The sequence below is a fragment of the Siniperca chuatsi genome, linkage group LG7 (assembly GCF_020085105.1).
Source record: "Siniperca chuatsi isolate FFG_IHB_CAS linkage group LG7, ASM2008510v1, whole genome shotgun sequence".
Classification (NCBI taxonomy): Eukaryota; Metazoa; Chordata; class Actinopteri; order Centrarchiformes; family Sinipercidae; genus Siniperca; species Siniperca chuatsi.
The window spans coordinates 30715347-30735278 of record NC_058048.1 but is presented as its reverse complement, the minus strand read 5'-3'; the positions used below and the strand labels follow the sequence as shown (position 1 = coordinate 30735278).

The 19932-nt window shown below is 44.0% G+C and overlaps 1 protein-coding gene and 5 non-coding genes across 11 annotated transcripts in view; all 6 read left to right on the top strand.

Annotated features, from left to right (window-relative positions):
* The first annotated feature begins 10972 nt into the window (after window positions 1–10972).
* Window positions 10973–19932, top strand: part of plekhg2 (pleckstrin homology domain containing, family G (with RhoGef domain) member 2) — a 100494-nt gene continuing 91534 nt past the window's right edge. For all 6 annotated transcript variants that reach the window (XM_044201544.1, XM_044201542.1, XM_044201541.1 and 3 more), the window contains exon 1: window positions 10973–11454. The gene's annotated coding sequence lies outside the window, so the exon portion shown is untranslated. The remainder of the gene's footprint in view (window positions 11455–19932) is intronic.
* On the top strand, window positions 15435–15526 carry trnar-ucu. The gene is given in 2 exon segments: window positions 15435–15471; window positions 15491–15526. It is a non-coding gene; the product is annotated as a tRNA-Arg (tRNA).
* On the top strand, window positions 15783–15874 carry trnar-ucu. Its single transcript is given in 2 exon segments — window positions 15783–15819; window positions 15839–15874. It is a non-coding gene; the product is annotated as a tRNA-Arg (tRNA).
* On the top strand, window positions 16068–16159 carry trnar-ucu. Its single transcript is given in 2 exon segments — window positions 16068–16104; window positions 16124–16159. It is a non-coding gene; the product is annotated as a tRNA-Arg (tRNA).
* trnar-ucu lies at window positions 16886–16977 on the top strand. Its single transcript is given in 2 exon segments — window positions 16886–16922; window positions 16942–16977. It is a non-coding gene; the product is annotated as a tRNA-Arg (tRNA).
* trnar-ucu lies at window positions 17907–17998 on the top strand. The gene is given in 2 exon segments: window positions 17907–17943; window positions 17963–17998. It is a non-coding gene; the product is annotated as a tRNA-Arg (tRNA).

Here is a 19932-nt window from a genome sequence, read left to right as displayed (position 1 = left end):
CATGCTGAAAGGACGTCTTTCATACAGGACTGTAGGTGGATTATCTGTCGGAGCTTCGCTTTGACGCTCTGCTCGCACTAAAGAAAAGTCCCTTTTTTATAACCTTATAATGGTAAAGTTGTAGTTTCAGCACCTGCAGCACATTGTAACATTGTTCTCGTCACTGTCGTCGCATGCGATTGGCTGAAAAGTGCGGAGGCTGTGACAGATGACCGATTCGATCATTTCCTCGCTGTTCTGGTTCATTTACATATTTTACACAATGTCTTCACGTGATTATTTATTTCATAATGTCAAAAAAGCTCCAGAAATGCTTAAAAAATGCTGAGGGTGTGGATTGCCCTTCAGTTTCCCACACAGTAAGAACAATGACTGTGTGTGTGTGTGTGTGTGTGTGTGTGTGTGTGCTCTCTATGTTGTGTTGAATCACGTGTGGTTACTGATGGCACTGCCGCAGGGGTCAGACTGTGTGTGTGTAACTGGTTGCAAAATGTGTGGGCTTATTAATTTGTGTGTGAGTGTGTTGTGTGATGATGTCAGTGTGTGTGTGTGTGTGTGTGTGTGTGTGTGTGTGTGTGTGTGTGCGTGTGTGTGTGTGCGTGTGTGTATGTTGCCCCCAGTCTGAAACAGTAGACATGAATAAAGACATAGTGAACACACACAGGACGATCATAAACCGTCTGCTTGGCTTTCTTAGACTCAACACACACACACACACACACACACACACACACACACACACACACACACACACACAGCAGTTAACATGCCTGTGCTCATCGTGTGTCCATTACCAGGAAGCTGACATGTCTGTTAGGAATGTTAGCTCAACACACCCACGTGTGTTAGTCTGTTATTGATCTTGTATCGGTCTGTGATCAGTATGCGGCCATCACGGACTAGTAGTTAGTAAAGTGATGTGTGGTTTTGTTCAGCCTGTTTATCAGTAATGTGAGATGAACACAAACATCACAAATATTTTCTAACACACTGTGAAACACGACGTTTCGGTAAGATTACTACGCGCTTTTATGTTTATGGTGTTTTTGTCTAAATAGCGTGAAGATTCTGCCATCGCAGCTCGGAGGTCTGCGTCTGTGGGTCAGACCTCCTCCAGCTGCAGAGATGCATTCCTCCTGTTCATGGTCATCCATAATGAGTCACACCCCTCACCTCTCTCGCACTTCAGGCGTTTGATTGGTCTAACTGTAAACCACATAATAATAATAAAAAAAACTTTATTAATAGAGCGCTTATCAAAACAAAGTACAAAGTGCTTCACAACAAGAGAAATAAAACACCACAGTGAAAGATGAAATATAAAGAAATAAAGTAAACAGCCAGTTCAGGTAAAATCAGGATCTGCTTTCAGATAAAAATGTGTTTTGATGCGAGACTTAAACGAAGACTCTGACTCAGACAACCTGATGTCTTCGGGCAGGTTGTTCCAGAGCCTCGGGGCCCTGATGGCCAAAGCTCTGTCCCCCTTAGTTTCCATCCTGGACTCAGGAACAGACAGGAGACCCCTGCCCGAAGATCTCAGACTACGTGAAGGTTCATAAGGGATTACAAGGTCTAAAGTATAGTCTGGAGCCATGAAGAGCCTTAAAAGTAATCAACAAGATCTTAAAGTCAGTCCTGAAACCAACAGGGAGCCGATGTAAAGAGGCTGAACCAGGTGTGAGGCGGTCGCACCTCTGGGTCCTGGTTTACAGCCGAGCAGCTGAGTCCTGTACAGTCTGCAGTCTGTCAGAGTTTTTAGATGAAGACGAGTGAACAGGCTGTTACAGTGATCGAGGCGTGAGGAGATAAAAGCATGAACAACAGTTTCTGCGTCAGTAAGATTTAAAATAGATCGGGTTTTTGTTTCTGAGGATGACCATATTCTTACAGTAAATATTATGGACGTAACCTCAATCCAATCCGAAACAACGCTGGGATAATTCACTCTGGACGTCAAGGACATTTCCACGAGTCTGTTTGGAAATCACGGAGAAAAGGTGCTCTTTATAACTTCAGATTGTCTCATAACATCAGATTCAGACGTTTTTCTTTGCATGAAAAGGGTTTGTTGTCTGTACGGTGTGAACAGGAACTGCTAGCATCCAAAGTGGCATGGCTTTACATGATGCACGTGTAAGTTCAACACTCAGACATTCAGCAGGTTCAGTAACTGATAACAGTGCAGGATAAAGACGGACTGATGCTCACAGGTGTTATTTTCTACCTCAGATCAGATATTGAAGCCAGGTACTTTGAGTGACTGGAAACTGATAAGCTGAAGTTAGGGACCGTCGTAAAAGTGCAAGCAGGATGGTTAAGAGCTTTTCATCAGACTTCTGTCAATAGCTTTCTCATTTTTTAAATAAACGCTTCAAACCAACTTTATTTTCATCTCCTCCCACTGCAGGAGCAACCTCGTATTTAAAGATGGGGCTCAAATACAAACTCGTGCTTTATTTTTTGATTAATTTAGGGGAAAGGTTGAAATATTATGTAATGTGTATAGCTTGCGAGCAGCTAGATCGTTACATAAACGCACGAGGAGTAGAAATGTAAGATATGAGTAGAAAGCTTCCGGTGTATAGTCCCTGGCCAATTCTGGCATAAATCAGAATACAGATATGTTTGTGAAATAATCAGGCACATATCCAGATAGTAGCTTTGCATCACACCCTTAATGTAGATTATTATTATTATTATTGTTATTATTATTATTTTTAATACCTGATAATGGCCCCAGGCTGAAAGATGTCAGTCTGACAGTGAAGCTCTGTTTGTAATAAAGTTGTTTTAACACTAAAAGAAGCAGAAAGCATCGTGTTTCTCAGCCACACAGGTCGAGGTCACTTCCTGTTGTCTTGCTGGTCATCGACACGTCAGAGTGAAGGTCAGAGATCAGGGGTGGACGCACTTTGTGCTGTGGAAAAAGAGAGGAAATGGAGGAAAGACGGGGTCGAGGGAAGAGAAAGAGGTAGGAGACGCAAAAGACGGACGAAGAAGATTTCAGCCGCTCAGCAGCTCGTAAACTCCGTTGCAGGACCAAAGCTGAAAGGCAGTCTTCTCAGCGGCTTTTAGGTCGGGAAGAAACGATGTCAGACAGGTGAAAAGTGTCAAAAAAGTCGGAGTAAATTCTGTTTCTGTGACTGTGTTATTCTTCCTTTAACTATATCTGTTCTTAAGCCGTTACGTGGTTGAAATGGTTCCATGGTTCTGGATTGGGGCTAGCTGTTGTGTGCACAGGGTCCACAACAGTCAGCACCGCTGCAGCTGCATCGTCCGTGCAGGAGTTTCTGCTGCGGACAGATCTACAGCAACATGTCAGGAGAAGTCATTAAGAGGCTGTGGGTTCGAATCCCATCGTTCACGTGCCTCCTGAGATCACAGAATAGCAGAGGTTTGTGGGTACTTGCATGTTGCACGAGACCAGAAAGACCTCCTGCCACCTGCTGGGCTCGGAGCGTTTGCATGAATGAAGGGAAGGAGAAGTTGGCTTCACATTCAACCTGAGCGCTGCTCGATCACTTTGTTTGCTTCTCAACGGCAGGAAACTGTATTTATCTTCAAATTTTAGAAATAAAATCCTCAGCTGTTCTCATGGATGCCACAATGTGAACCCAAGGACCCACACACACACACACACACACACACACACACACACACACACACACACACATAATTACAGTCTGAAATTCGTGCTGATTCACAGCTGATTGGTGTTAAACAGACCAACATGGCTGCCAGAAACCACACTGCAATGCTTCTCCTCCTCCTCTGTTTTCCCTCCTTCGTTTCAAGTTTTGTTTTCCCTTTCTCCTCTCTTTGTCTCTTCTCCAAGCTTCGTATCCACTCTTTACACCTCTGTCATCCTTTTCTCCTTTAGTTCTTTAAACTTGAATTCCTTTAGTTTCGCTGTTAACCAAAGAAATAGTGTGTGTGTGTGTGTGTGTGTGTGCTTTTGTATGCAATAAAAACCTCCTCATCACCCCCCACTGACTCTGCCTCTTCATCAGGGATCAGTGGCAGTGAATGAGCAGCTTCCAAGTCTCTGGTTTATGGTGTGAAAGCAAAGCGGACCAACAACAGGTTTTCTGATGTCGATATGTGATTTTAGCAGAAATTCAAAATCTAAACTACAGCTAAGTGTTCAGGAAACGGCTTCCTAAAGCTGGGCCGAGACTGCACTATTTTATGAATCTTGTATTTTGCTTTAACTAACGCTACATGTTTTAATCACCCGTTCTGTGTGATGAATGTAAACACAGAACCAGGACTTTCGCTGATACAGCAGACAGTGAAAAGGAGTTAGCACAGATGTTTGTCGTGCTTGTGTTCTGCTCGCAGTGTTTTAGCAGTTTCTTAATAAAAAGTGAGAGATGGGCTAGCTGTTTCCCCTGCTTCCAGTCTTTGTGCTAAGCTAGGCTAACAACATCCTGACTCCAGCTCTTTTGTCATCGCTCTCTCAGGAAGAAAGCAAATAAGCTTATTGGCCTCAAATGTTAAACCAAATAAAACCAGACTGAATATCAGCGTTCAAATGTGTTGCACCGCTGACCACACCCAGATTTTTTTCGCTCGTCCGCTTGAGGTCCAGAGATCACCACACAAGCAACATCTAGGTCACGCACACACACACACACACACACACACAACATACCACAGCTGTAAGTGCTTCTTGGCAAAGATGCGGAGAGATTAGGACAAAATGGCCCAGACAAACCCACATACACACACTCTCCCTCTCAAACACACACACACAAACACACACACACACACACACACACACACACACACACTCACACACACACACACACACACACACACACGTGCGAACGCACACACTGTAAGTCTGTAATCAGCAGCAGGGTTGGAAAGCTTCTCCTCTCTTCTGCTAATTAAAGGCCATAAAAGGATCTGAGCAGAATTCTGATTTAATGAACAAAATCTGCTGCTTCACAAAGTACGAGACTGAAACGCTCCAAAAGCCATCGACTGGAGTTCATTAGACGCCGCGGAGAGAAAACGCGAGGCTGTTAACAATCCAACAGGCAACAGGTGTGCAGCGGGCCCTTATGAAAACAAGGTGCGCTCTCACCTGATTTTTCTCCTCACACATGTTCTCCAAGGAGCTTTTTCAAACAAACAAACAAACAATTTAATTTGAGAGAAAGGGATGACATGTGAGAAATGTCCTCAACAAGAATGTCTCAGGTGCAGATCTCTGGACACACCTGTCTCCGAGCTGTGACTGGAGTAGATGCTGCAGTTGGACAAGCCAGTAGGAGCTTCGGACTGTGGAGAGTAAATACATCACTGGATTACAACGTGCCGCCTGAAGTGAGGAGCCTCCGCTGAAGTCAGAAGAAATGATTACATTCTTACAGAGCTGTCGAGTCTTTTAGGTCAAGTCCAAGTCATTTCGCAAGTCCTCATTTTCCCGACTTTAGTGCGACTTGAGTTGCAAAGTCTGAAATCTGTATTTTTACCAATGTTATGCTTCTTAATCATCAGGGAAAACCAGCGGTGGCACTACATCACACAGGCCGCATTTAAAGGGACAGAGTGTAAGAACTGAGATTACTCTCCGCCTGTCTAACTCACACTCCAAATCAACAGGGGGCAGCATATCACATATCAGGTCATAACTGCTGCTAACTGCCGTTAGTTAGTTAGCTCAGTTAGCCGTGCAGCTAACTTAGCGGTCCTATTCAGCACCAGAATCAGAGCCGAGGGAGCGGGCAGCGGTAAGTTTTACTTTGTTGAGTCTGAATGAAGTGTTTTACTTTTTGAAAGTGAATTCAGGAGGTGTACGGTTGTATTTTTCTGTCTGATTAGGAAAACAGGTGTAAGAATATTTCCTTCCTTCACATTTTCTGAGTTTATTTTGTTTATTTATTAGACTAAAAAAGCTAAGAGAGCTTATGTAACGCAGCGAACTCGCCGCTCGCTGGAACTACCGGAGCTATACTATCGGAATATCGCCTCTCGAGGCACAAGACGCAGGACGGGCTAGCAGGTTAGCATGCTAATTTCAGTAGATATCTCTGCAGCATAATACATAGATGTCTTTGACATGATGTCAGAACTGTTACTTCCCCACTTTCTGTTGAGAAGGTTAGTTACTTTTTTTAATGTTTTAAACTTTACTAGAATATAATTTCATGTAGAACAGTTTCTCGCTTCCTAACGCAGCTTGACGGTGCCCAGTCACTCACTGCTTCAGCTGCAGTCAAACCAAAATCTGAAAGGTGAAACTTACTCGCATCCAAAAGCAGGAGGAGACAGGAAGTAGTGTGGGTGGGGTTGTAAATATAAACTGTGGGAGCTAGCATGGCTAGCAGGCTAACAGCGGTCCACAAAGTTGTAAATAAAACAGCTTCTTGTTGAACAGTTTACTGTCACTGTCCTCAGACTCACTGCAGCCGTCAGTGTCCTTCTCTGCTGTTTGGATTCTCTCACCTGCAGGTCTAAAACAAGAAGAGAAACAGTCAGTATTTCCTGTATGAGAGGTCAGTAGCACCCCCTCTCTCAAACCGGCTGGACATCGGAGAGCCTCGCGGTTTCGCCTGTCAAAGTTCAGTCAGATTGAACTCTGCGTGAAGCGAAGGAGGCGGGTTCATCTGCGTCCCGTCCCTCACAGAAATGAATGGGAAGCGAATTTCGACCTGACTGCAGCTTTAGAAGACCGAATGATGTGCACCTGTTTTCACTTTCCCTGATTAAACAGATTGTTTGAGCATCACAAGCAAATAAATCTGCACAACCTAAACAAACTGGTGTTCTGTTATTTGTATAACATAACTGATAATCTAACACACACACACACACACACAGACCTGTTAGTGTTGAGAATCAGGGCCTAGTAAAAAGGGATGGATGTAAATATGCTCGCTGAAGCAGCTTTCTCAAATATAAATGCTTTTTCCGGAGAGTCTATTTACTGTAGTTCTCCCTCTCTGCCTCGCTCTCCGCCCCTCAACACGTCTGTCCAGCTTTTAAAAGCCACCTGCAGACTTTAACACTTTGTCTTCTTCCTGCTTTAAAAACCACACGCACATTCTGCCTAACACAAAAACACACACACTCACATTTTCCTACAGCTGATGACCTCTGACCTCTGGCTTCCCCCCCGATGTGTTTGTTCTTCTCTCACACAGATACACACACTTACACATAAACACCAGCACATGCACACTGAGGCAGACACACACACACACACACACACACACACACAGGTCTGGAGGTTTGGGCGCGTCGTGCCGCCACGCTGCCGTCAGTTTCTCAGATAGCCTGTAATGAGACGGCAAACAGGGCCAAGATGGCCGCCACTGTGTCATTAGCAGTGGAAATGTGGTCGGTTATTAGAGATGGAATATCAATACGAGCTCTGGTGACTTCATGCGAGGCTGTTAGCTGATCCAGCACACAGGAAGCAGCCGAGACGACGGTTCACTCTGAATTCACCAGGATCTAAAAAGAGGAAGAAAGACTCCTGACGGGTGAATCTGTTGTTGAGACAAAGTCATCACTGCTAGCTGGTGTTTTCAGTCATTCACAGGCTGCAGGCAAAGACGTTCCTGCAAACTAGTGTCACTTTCATCTGTGGTCGTAACCTTGTTCATAACCTTATTTGCAACCTTGCACATCAGCCGTGTTTAATGAATGAATTATGTCTTTATTTTTGTGTCATAGCATTAAAATGGTCCATTCCACATGGGATCACATGACACAGTAACACCACATACAAACAGCAACTTGCACAGTGTGTAACTGTACATTTCAGATTTTATATATATTCTGGGTTCTGGGATTCTGTGTTACATATAAACACTCAGTTTATTAGGCACACCTGGATAAAATGAACCCAGTCCTGTAATAAATCCATCCTCTGGGAAGGCTATAATATTCAGGTTTTGTTGAAACAGTTTCAGAGAGGTGTTGATTCAACTGTGCGGCCGTAATGGAGGCTGCAGTAAGTTGAACTGCACTGCTTTACTGAGAAGTGTCTCTAATATTCTGTCCATGTTTATATCAGCAAGGGTAAACAAAATGATAGAAACATCCCGAATGTGTGCTGTGAGCACGTAAACACAACCATAAAGAGTTTCTTCAAAATAAGACGGTGTAGTCCCTCATTCGTCCAGGAGTGTTCTATCGTAGAAAAGGTTTCAGTCGTAGTCGTCTGGACGCTGTTTCCAGAATCAAGACGTTTCGGCTCCCATCCGGAAGTCATTCTCAATTGTGAAAAAATGGAACTTCACACTTCACAAAAGATTTTATCAGCACAGACGACATGCTAACTCGGGATTGCAGAGCGCCGTGCATTTGCATCTAAAAGCTACAAACCGCACATTTGAAGACAGCGAGGTGAAGAGTCTAAGTAGAGAGAAGAGTTGGTTTGAAAAGAGTCAAGGAAGCCATTTTTGTGAAGAAAGAAAACCCCTCTTTGAACAGAAATGGTGGTCTGAGATTCAATCTGCCCAACGTTTACCACAGTGTATTAGCACCTTGGTCACACCAATCACATGCTAATCAGGTACTTAACAGTGATGAGGGAGGTGCAGCCAGAGAACAATAGGCCTGATTACTGATTACTGGGCCATCATGGAAACTATAAGGTCAGTTTCAGGTGAAACTAGCTATTAACAGATACTCAGGTAGACTCCTTCCTGAGGGCAGGGCTTATGTAACACAGAGTAGCTAAAAATTCTGAGTTCCCGTCCCATTTTTTCACAATTGAGAATGACTTCCGGATGGGAGCCGAAACGTCTTGATTCTGAAAACAGCGTCCAGACGACTACGACTGAAACCTTTTCTACATAAAGAGTTTCATAATGCTTCAGCTACCAGTGGATATTATTGCAAGATCAGATATTTTGAAATCCGTTGTTAGTGAACATTTTACCGATACGTACATTAACAACATTTCTTCGTTACGTTGATAGAAAACGGGATCTGGTCGGCATTGCGATTCCTTCAAAACGTGTTCGCTGTTGCATATTAGTTGGATGTATACGTCATTTCTGGGAGACGCACCAGAAATCCGTCCGATCGTCCGACGAGCCCCCGTACAGTGTCCGGTCCGCAGATAACAAACCGTGGTACATTAGATCCGCTAAGTAAAGAATACGACACAACAGTTAGTTCATCCTGGTGACAGAAAGTTACACACTGCAGTCAAACGGACACACACACACTGTGTGCGTTTCCATCACTTCAGAGGACATTACATCGACGGACATTCATTTCCCGGAGAACTACCCTAACCATAACCGCTGCTTGCTCTTACCCTGACCTTAAACCAGGTCTTCTGAACTGTAACGCCTGACGTTACGGGGGCTTGCCTTTTGTCCCCTAAAGGAAGGAGAGCCGCACACACACAGTTTGGACGGTGTTTGTCGAGAGGAAAGAGAGTTGAGGAATGTCTGCGTTTGGAATTACACTGTCAGGGACGGGCCGGCTCACCAGCACTGTTTACCCTCTGTGTGTGTGTGTGTGTGTGTGTGTGTCTATATTTTTCGGTGTTCACACTTGCTTACATCTGCTTTTGTTTGTGTCGGCATTCCATCGGTGCGTGTGTGTTTACCTCGGGTTGTGTTTGACCAGTATAAAGCTCTGGTCAGCCGGTTGCTTAGAAGAAACAGATGTTGTCAAGAATGTCCCTTTTTATGTAGCTCTTTGTGTGTGTGTGTGTGTGTAGAGGTGTAAATAGGTGTACGAGTTGAATCTCTTAAATGGATTTAGAGTGAAACTGCAGGTGATTGTGAATAATGTTTTATATTTTGTTTGTCATGTAAGTATATTCAAAGAACACTCCGCCTCTGTTTCCTGAGGAGGCTGAGGTCCTTCAACATCTGCTGACAATGCTGAGGATGTTTTATGAGTCTGTGGCGGCCGGTGCTGTCCTGTGTGCTGTTGCATGCTGGGGCAGCAGGCTGAGGGCAGCAGGCTGAGGGCAGCAGGCTGAGGGTAGCGGACGCCAACAGACTCAACAAACTGATCCGTAAGGCCGGTGACGTTGTGGGGGTGGAGCTGGACTCTCTGGCGGTGGTGTCAGAGAGGAGGATGCTGGGTAAACTACACGCCATCTTGGACGGCGTCTCCCACCCGCTCCATGACGCGCTGGTCAAACAAAGGAGCACCTTCAGCGGAAGACTCGTCCCCCCACAATGCACCACAGAGCGCCACAGGAAGTCATTCCTGCCTGTGGCCATCAGACTCTTTAACTCCTCCCTCTAAGTGTCAGTCTGTATGACCCGAAGTCACTAAACTGGACATGGATCATTAACATCTCTGCAATACTTGATATATTGTGCAATATTCTCTGTGTTAATACTCCTGGGCAATATACTTAAATTCCCTATTTATTGATATTGATATTTATTCATACCTCTATTGCTGCTGTGCAATATCCTCCGTCTCATTATAATCCTAATAAGTAAAACAGTTCATGCACTATTACTTTATACCATAATATTATCATCAACCGGTAAACCCACTTGGTACTTAATTTATTTTCTGACCTGTATTATATATTTTTTTGCTTAGTACTTCTCTTCCTGTGTGCACTGACGTAAAGGCGAGCTGCTGTAACAAAGAGTTTCCCCTCGGGGATCAATAAAGTATTTCTGATTCTGAATTCAACTTTTTTTTTTGGCAGAACTGCACAAAAACCCATCAAACCACACACTGGAGAAGCTGGACCTGATAAATGCCTTCAGATATGTTTCCAGGACTGGACTTCAGAGTCTGTGCAGTTTGTCCTGAAACAGCTCAAAGGGAAATAAACTTTCCCTCCTTTTAACAAACTCTGCAGAGTGAAACTGTTTCTTAGAAAGTGGTTTTGTTTGCTTGTAAACAGCTGGACGTTTGCCCGAAGCCTCTCTCTCTCTCTCTCTCTCTCTCTCTCTGTGATGGGTTTGGACCTCCCCCCTCTCCCTCCCCGCCTCCCCTGCAGCAGCAGACGGGGTCGAGCCGACTCTCCGCCGCCCGGAGCTCATCTCCACACCGCCGAATCACATCTTTCACCGGGAGACTGACCGAAGTGTCGCTCTAAAACTTTGATTCTCTCTCTTGTTTTTTAAATCTTTAAGCGGATGTAGAGCTGACATGAAGATCTTCAACAGATGTTGGATGGATTCACTTTTTTTTTTTGGTGCGTAAAACTTGGCCAAGTAGGTTAGTGGGCGAACCGGAGGACTGACAAGTTTTTTGGAAATACTGTGCGTGTTTGAGCGCGCGCGTGTGTGTGTTTGAGTGTGTGTGAGAGAGAGAGAGAGGAAAGTTGCTGAAAGCTCGGAGAGTGTTTGATCCAATGCGTCCGGAGCGGCCGGTTGCACAGCAGGAACACCGGAGAAAGACAGAGAGACAGCGGGGGACAGCTGAGCTCAGCGGGGTCTGCACGGACTCACCGGCTGCTGGACGTACATGTCTCCGCTCCACACCGGAACCGAGGTACGCTCACAGGTTGCTCACTGCTAACGGCGAGTTTGTGCACAAACAGCGCGAGAACAGATCTCAGATCAGACAGGACAGGTTCGAGTCCAAATGGAGACAAAAGGTTTATGGAGACATGAATGCGAACAATAAAAATACATAGACACAGAAATCAAAAATGTAAAACAAGCAGAGCAGCGCCGATCAGCTGATAATAATCATCTAAAAGGAAAAATAAACTGAAGGAGAAAAGCTCCAATCGATCACAGTATCGATCAGGTGAAAGCTGCCTCCATCCTCAGCTTTGGTAATGGTTTGCTCTCATGGAAGTTTTTTTTTTGTTTTAGAGAGACATGCAGCGTGTATGCGCGCGTGTGCGTGCTTCTTGTCCAAGTTTAGAGACGCGCGAGTGTGCGCGTGAGTGTGTGCGCGCGCGAGTGTGCGCGCAGCAGTCCCGGAAACGTGTAAACGAGTAAATGTGTGTTTTACATTTTTGCGCAACACAAGTGCCGCAGTCTGTCTCACGTTCACACGCACGGTGTCTTTATGACCGTCACTGCGTCACTGCGTCACCGTGCATTTATAATGTAAATAATGATCTATGGATGGATGATAAACTCTGTCTGAACTCCTGACTTTAACCCATCTTAGAGATATATCGGAATTTAGTGCCGCCCCCCCCACAGGATGAAGCACTCTGGTTTAATGGCCCTGTGACCTTCCCTACAGAGACCCCTAAACAAACAGCTAACTCATCACTGAGGTCTGTGCAGACGCTTCTGGAGGCTGTGATGGGCAGGAGGAGGACTTCTGTCTGTTTCAAACTACTTTAAATCAGTCTGCGTTTGAAACACACCGAACTAAACCCAACTGATGTGATCTGGATCGTTTCGAACTGTTGTAGAGTGCAGAACGGCAGTGGTTTCACCTTCGAACCCATGCTTTTTTGTTGGTTTTCACTCCCTTTATTCAGTGGGGCACCACGTGTCTGAGCCAGGCATGATATATGTTGCCGGGGTCATCAGAAACGCCATCACTTTGCATGTGAGTTGCACTAAACATGTTCTCGAGGATCAGTCTCACCGAGGTTAAAGACAGAGCCGGGAGGGAGATAACAGGAATCCGACCCTCTCGTCCTGTTTGTGTCTGTGTCACTTTCTCTCGTTGTCTCATCTTTCAAACACTTCTTTTAAAAACAAACTTCCCACACAAAAAAATGTGGAATGTCAGAGAGAGCCCTAGAAGTAGGGCAGTGATTATACCACGGTCAGACGTGGATTAGGATCTGTAACAAGCCTTTATAATTATAATGAAATAACAAAAACATGGTCCCGTAAAGGATCGTTCGGGTGATTTTCTATATTTTTCTTTTTGTCATCAAATCTCACGTGCAGAGCCAGACGAGTGACACGTCACTCCATGGTAATGAAACTGTGAACGCACACACTGTAGTTTATTCTGACTCAGCCCCACACACACCGTCCTGCTGCCCCAAACACTCACTACAGCACCACATGTGGATTCATCCGCCGCTGGAAATAGTCCCCAACAGATGCACTGTTTCCTCCTGTTTGTTTGATAAAAGCTAAAACATGAAACTATATATCTGTGAGGTGTTTTTAAAAGTTTATGTCTTCAGTAGGAACCAACGGGCTCGGAGCTGACAGCATTAAGAGACGGACTGACACACCGTTGGTCTGAGTCCAAACATGGGATTTATTAACAATAAGAAAAATATAGAACAGCAGCCTTACAGTTTAACTGAAAGCTTTTATTCTGAAAGATCAGGTAGGAAATCAGAAGTCATGTCCCTTTTCTGACTGTCGAGACAAAACCGTGTGTTTTTGGCTTCATGTGAAGTTACACTACAAATCACAACGTCAGGACGTTCCCGTTTCCTCAGTGAGCAGGATGTCAGTGAAGGCAGCATCAGCGCAGACAGAGTCACTTGAACATGTCTGCATTTTATAGAAGATGCTGAGAAAAACTTCACCCTGTGAACAAACTGTAGCGGTGCGTTCAGGTTCTCCCTAAAGACTGGGACAAATGTGTTTTAAAAAACAGGAACGTTGTGCCCAAAAGACGTTTTGTTTAATGTCCAGAGCTGTGGGAGAGGACGCTGAACCGCTTCATGCGCACGCTGAGTGAAAATCTTTCCTCATTGGCTGATACCCAAACAGTGACTAATCACACACCACTTAACTGAAGGATGTGTGTGTTTCTTGGCTTTATACCGTGTGTGTGTGAAGGCTGAATCATTATGGATTGCATCTCTGCGTGTCAGCCAATAAGGCCCTTCGATTGCTGCCTGAGAAAAACATTAATGGAATTATAATTGTGTGCGTGTGCTTGTGTGTGTGTGTGTGTGTGTGTGTGTGTGTGTGAGTGTGTGTGTGTGTGTTGGCAGGCAGATGACAGCTAAGTCCTTCTGAGCATCGATCTTACTAATAACACACTTAGTCAAGAGCAAACACACACACGTCACTGTCTAAACTGGGTCAAACTGACTTCTTATTGATGCAGTGTGTGTGTGTGTGTGTGTGTGTGTGTGTGTGTGTGTGTGTGTGTGTGTGTGGTTTGAAGTGCCTTTGAGCAACGCACTGACTCTTGAGGTCATGTAAGGCGGCTGTAGATAAACTGCAAAGTCAAAAAGACTCAAACAGAAACTCCTTTTTTTTTTTGTTTGTTTGTAAAAGGACAAACTTGATCGTTTGTTGATTTGTCCACATGTTGACACTGATGACGTCACAGCGAGTTGACGAGTGTCCAAAACGTCGTTGCAGCTTTCTTGGAGGACACAGCTGGTGTCCAAAAACTGCTTGTCTTCCGTCTCGTTTGCTTTATCTTCCTGCACGGGAGCCGGGTTCTGCTCGATGGATCGATGGTTTCTGGGAGACGTAGTGCGGAGCGTCTTCGACCTTGCATGCCATGTAGGTATTTGGGAGGTTTGAGACTTACAGTTATCAGGAGGAGACGTTTGGTTTCCTTTTTAAAAAGTCGAGCACAGCTCTCTGCTGCTCCTGAGCGGAGAGTGGACTGGTCTAGTTTACCACGAGCAAAGGGATTCAAGGGATTTGAGTCTCTTAAGTCGTCAATCCTTTCATGCCAAAATCAGCTTTCTCTGCGTCTTTTCTGCGTCAGTAAACATTTCTCCATGGCATGAAAAGCAGTAAATCAGTGTTTTTATATGTGGCATGTTTATTTGTTTGTGGGAACCAAACACTGAATGGAACCAAAGTAAGATCCAGTACGTAGGAATGTCTCCTCTCTGCAAAGGCTTTCCACTCAGCAGAGCGATTTAAAGGGATCGCAGATCAGAGAGGACGCACTGCTGTTTACAGGGACGCGAAGGCATCAGCCAGCAAACGGGAACTGAAATGCAACATCTTGAACGTTTGTGTGTTTTTGTATAATCACGCTCCTCTGTGAAAGCAGCTCCGGCTGCAGAGGGTCAAAGCTGGACTGAAAGGAGGCGAAGGACGGACGGAGGACTCAGAGTTGGTCAAAATAATAAACATGAAGTGGGATTTTCAACATGGAGTCAGTTTGTTTGGAGACACTGAAGCCTCTTCCTCTTTCATCCCTCCTTCTCTTTCACATCTCCTCTCCTCTCTCCCTCCATCAGTCCAAACAAGCTCTCCTTTAACGTCTTCAAAACAGGCTTCTATTGTTGCATTGTTTTATTGTTGGGCCTGCTTTCTCTGTCTCTTTCCCTCTTTTTCTTTTCCTCCCTCTCTCTCCTTCTCGCTCTCTCTCTCTCCTTCTTTCTTTTTTCTGTTGGTCTCCTTCTCTGTCTCTTTCACCATCACAACCTTTTTTTGTGACCCCTTCATGCTTAAAGAATTAGCTTTCTCTCTTCTTTTGCTTTTATATGTCACCAAATGTTATTCTGTTTTATACAATTATTCTTTTAGTTTTGGTTCAGGTTCCACTGAAGTAGAACTTTAAAGCTCGCCATCACAACCTTTTTTTTGTGACACATTTCTCCTTTATACAGCGGCTCTGTGGCGCAATGGACAGCGCATTGGACTTCTAGTTAACTTCTAAAGAAGAGATTCAAAGGTTGTGGGGTCGAGTCCCATCAGAGTCGTACTTAAGACATTAAATTTAATGACGAAAGGAAGCAGTGAACCTTCAAAGGGATTCCAGGTTGAAATTACCCTTCTTGCTAAAATAAGTGACACGTTTATCCATTCCTCCAGAGGCGGCGTGGGTCAATGGACAGCGCATTGGGCTTCTTGTTAACATCTAAAGAAGAGATTCAAAGTAGTAGTCTTCTCAAGTAGAACTTTAAAGCTCGCCATCACAACCTTTTTTTGTGTGACACGTTTCACTCTTCATTAAAAGGCTCTGTGGCGCAATGGACAGCACGTTGGACTTCTAGTTAACCTCTAAAAAAGAGATTCAAAGGTCGTGGGTTCGAGTCCCACCAGAATCACTCCTTACAGATACACATCAATGATGCAAACGATATGTTGAATGAATGCTGAAATAATTACTTCTGCTGTAATATGTCACCCAATGTTTTTCCATATTAGACAATTATTCTTTTAGTTTTGTTCCACTGAATTAGAACTTTAAAGCTCGCCATCACAACCTTTTTTTGTGACACCTTTCAGCCTTGGGAAAAAGGCTCTGTGGCGCAATGGACAGCGCGTTGGACTTCTAGTTAACCTCTAACGAAGAGATTCAAAGGTTGTGGGTTCGAGTCCCATCAGAGTCACGCTTTACTTCTACACATCAATGATGCAAGACCCTTTAAACGGCACGATATGTTGAATGAATGCTGAAATAACCAGCTTTGCTTTTATGTCACCAAATGTTTTTCCATATTAGACAATTATTCTTTTAGTTTTGGTTCAAGTTCCACTGAAGTAGAACTTTAAAGCTCGCCATCACAACTTTTTTTTTGTGACACGTTTCAGCTTCTTCCAGCGGCTCTGTGGCGCAATGGACAGCGCATTGGACTTCTAGTTAACCTCTAAGGAAGAGATTCAAAGGTTGTGGCACGTCATCCCAGACTAAAGGCAGCAGTGATCCTTCCAACGTCTTCCAGCTTGAATTAACCCCTTCATGCTGAAATAATCAGCTTTAGCTGTATTATAGTGTATTATATTTTGATTTGCTCATCTCTTATTTCTTACTAGAAATGATTGTCTCGTTGCGGACTTCTTTAATTATTATTTCTATTCTGTTAGTACTTCTCTTCCTGTGTGCGCTGACGTGACAGTGAGCAGCTGTAACGAAAGAGTTTCCCCTCAGGGATCAATAAAGCATTTCTGATTTCTCCTCACATAAACTGTAAGTGTCAGTAAATTATGTTTTTTGGCATAAAGTACAGTAAATCTTTTTTTCCACATTTCTTAGTCTTCAGAAAGTGACGATCACAAAGAAGCAACACATGAATCAGCCAGATGAGTTTCCAGTAGGAAGGGAGTGTGTTTATCCTGGCTCTGTGGCGCAATGGACAGCGCGTTGGACTTCTAGTTAACCTCTAACGAAGAGATTCAAAGGTTGTGGGTTCGAGTCCCATCAGAGTCGTGCCATATCTGTGATAACCATGACAGCATTTATTATTTGTATTTGACAGCACTTCCATATTTATTCAGTTATTTACACTTGAATCATGTAAAGACTGTCCAGTTACACACAGAACCCTGCCAGTTAAATAGAGGCGGACTGATTTGAAGGTTGTGGGTTCGAGTCCCACCAGAGTCGAACTTTACAGAAGGTCATGAGGAATTAAAGGCAGCAGTGGAGCTCCAAACTGCAGGTTAGCACATTCAGTAACATCCTTCAGGCTGATTTGAACCACACTAACTGCAGATGTAAGTCACATGTAACCCTAACACGTACCTGGGCAGGTTTTAGGTTTTCAGCTCTGAGCCGTCCTGGTTCTGCTCTGTTTCGTCTGAGAGACTCTACAGCTTTGTAAAAACACAAAGAGCCATTGATTTCACAGGCAAACAGAAATCAAACGCACCCCAACAATCTCAAGTATTTGGAAGCAGTTTTAATATCGAGCCAATGCAGGGTAATTATGGGGTGTGGGAGGATCGTTTCCTCGGCGACCAGTGTTTGTCGTTTATAATAATTAGTCCGACAATTTAGCATAGACTGAAGTTAGACAGAGGCTCTACTGTGACGCACAGCAGTGTGTGTGTGTGTGTGTGTGGCTCAGGCGACAGATGTATACCACAGTGTTTCTAACCTCAGAGCAACGCAGTAAAACAACATCAACAACACACACACACACACACACACACATAAATGCATGGATACATACAGTAAATATACATGTTCATTACACACACACACACACACACACACACACACACACCAGAATTTGGATGCACTTTAAATGAAAAAGGTGGCCTGAAGAGAGAGAGAGGGGTTTGTTCAGTTAAGTACATTTCCAAATGTATGTTGTTCGGAGTCTCGTGTGTCAGCACACACGGGTGGAGGAAAGAGGCTCTGTGGCGCAACGGACAGCGCGTTGGACTTCTAGTTAACCTCTGAAGAAGTGATTCAAAGGTTGTGGGTTCGAGTCCCACCAGAGTCGAGCTTTAAAGACCAACTCATACCTAAACGACAGATTAGCTCGTACTAGGAATAATGCAGTTTGGTTAGTTTTAGGCTACAAAACTACTTGGTTAGGTTTAGGGAAAGATTGTGGTTTGGGTTAAAATAAGTAACAGCAGTAAGTAAGTCAACTGACTTAACTCATGTTACGTAAGTCAAGTATGACGGTGTAGTCCCTCATTCGTCCATCGTAGAAAAGGCTTGTAGTCGTCTGGACTCTGTTTTCAGGATGGGAGCCGAAACGTCTTGATTGTGAAAACAGCGTCCAGATGACTACGACTGAAACCTTTTCTACGATAAGTCAAGTATGTAACGTTATTTAACTTAAAACTTTAAATAAGTCAACGTTGACTTGGAATCCCGGTCTCCTGCGTGAAAGTCCTGTTTGTTGGATCCAAACACCTCCTCTTTCTACGTCGTCACCTGACTTTCTTCTGTGCTCCCGTCATACTTACTCCGGCCACTAGAGGTCGCGGCCCAACAATAAACGTAAATATGGGTCGTAATAAGCCGCTTTGACAATCGACCTATACGGTCGTTTTTTGTTCTGGTGAGGACGGGCTGTTGCAGACCGTAATCAGGGACCAAAGAAACAGTGAGCCTCCAAAGTGTAGCGTTACATGTTCAATAAAACCCTTCAGGGTAGTTTGCGAATATAGACTGTTCAATAACAACAAGTTTATTGGATGTTACGCTGTGCGAGATGAGTCTAATAAAATCTCATTCTCTGTCAGGCCGTACGAGATCAAATTTATGGGGGTCTGAAGGTGCAATAAAAGCCTGGTGAACTGTAGCGCTACGATAAATATAAAAGAGTAAAGGCGCCTTAATTGCACAAAAGCTGTCAAATAAGGTGATGAATCTTGTTATCTTGAAGCTCACAGTTTGTTTGGCTGCTCTGAAAACAGATACACTTTCTTCTCTCCCAGCTTTTGGATTCATAGAGAAAAGATTCCCGACAGTGTACTGTTTGACCTCCTTTGTGAACACCGTGAAATTATTATTTTTTTACCTGTAAATTTGCTTTAATGAATATAAAATGTTGCCGACTTCAATGTGAAAAGTTGCAGTTTTCCTAATGTGATAAAATAGATACGTTAACGGGAGCGTTGCTGCCCCCAGTGGCTGATACACGCGTCATCTCCAACTGAACTCTTGGACCCGATGTATTAAAACCAGGACTGAAATCTGAAGGATTACAACGTTAAAGTATTCAAAGTAAATCCTGTGATTGTCACAGCTGTCTCATTTGAATCAGTACATTTGGTTTTAATCCTGTTTTATGCACCAGCTTCATTGTTGAGATCTGTAGAAACAATGCTCTAATGTGTTCATTGTGTTTATGGTTTAAACCAGGTGTGTGCGGTTGGAGTCAGGTGTGTGTGTGTGAGTGTGTGTGTGTGTGTGTGTGTGTGTGTGTGTGACACCTCCCGCTGTCTCTCTGTACATTCCCATCAAGAATCATTGGTCCCTCCCTCTCTCTCTCGATCATTCCAGCCTTCCCATAAAAACTCGTTGTCTCTGTCATTTCATTTCTTTCCACTAATTTGAGACACACACACACACACACACACACACACACACACACACACAAACAGTAACCTTTTCTCTAACAGCAGAGTGCTTGCTGTGTGTTATTTGTCACACAAAAAAAGGTAAAAATACATACAGGGAATTTCCAAACACACACACAGTGTAGTTTTACAATCTTTTTCTCCGCAGCAGCTGATGACAGATTTAAAGAGTCTCATCTTGACGGCTCAGCTGTCCTCTGAGACGACTCTGCTTCCCACAATACAATACAGAACAATAGAAAAGAACAAAATAGAACAAACGAGAATAAAGGATTGCGCTTACATTTGCCCTCTACTCTAATGAGGTGCACCGTGGTGCATTTGAATATTTGTCTTAAAG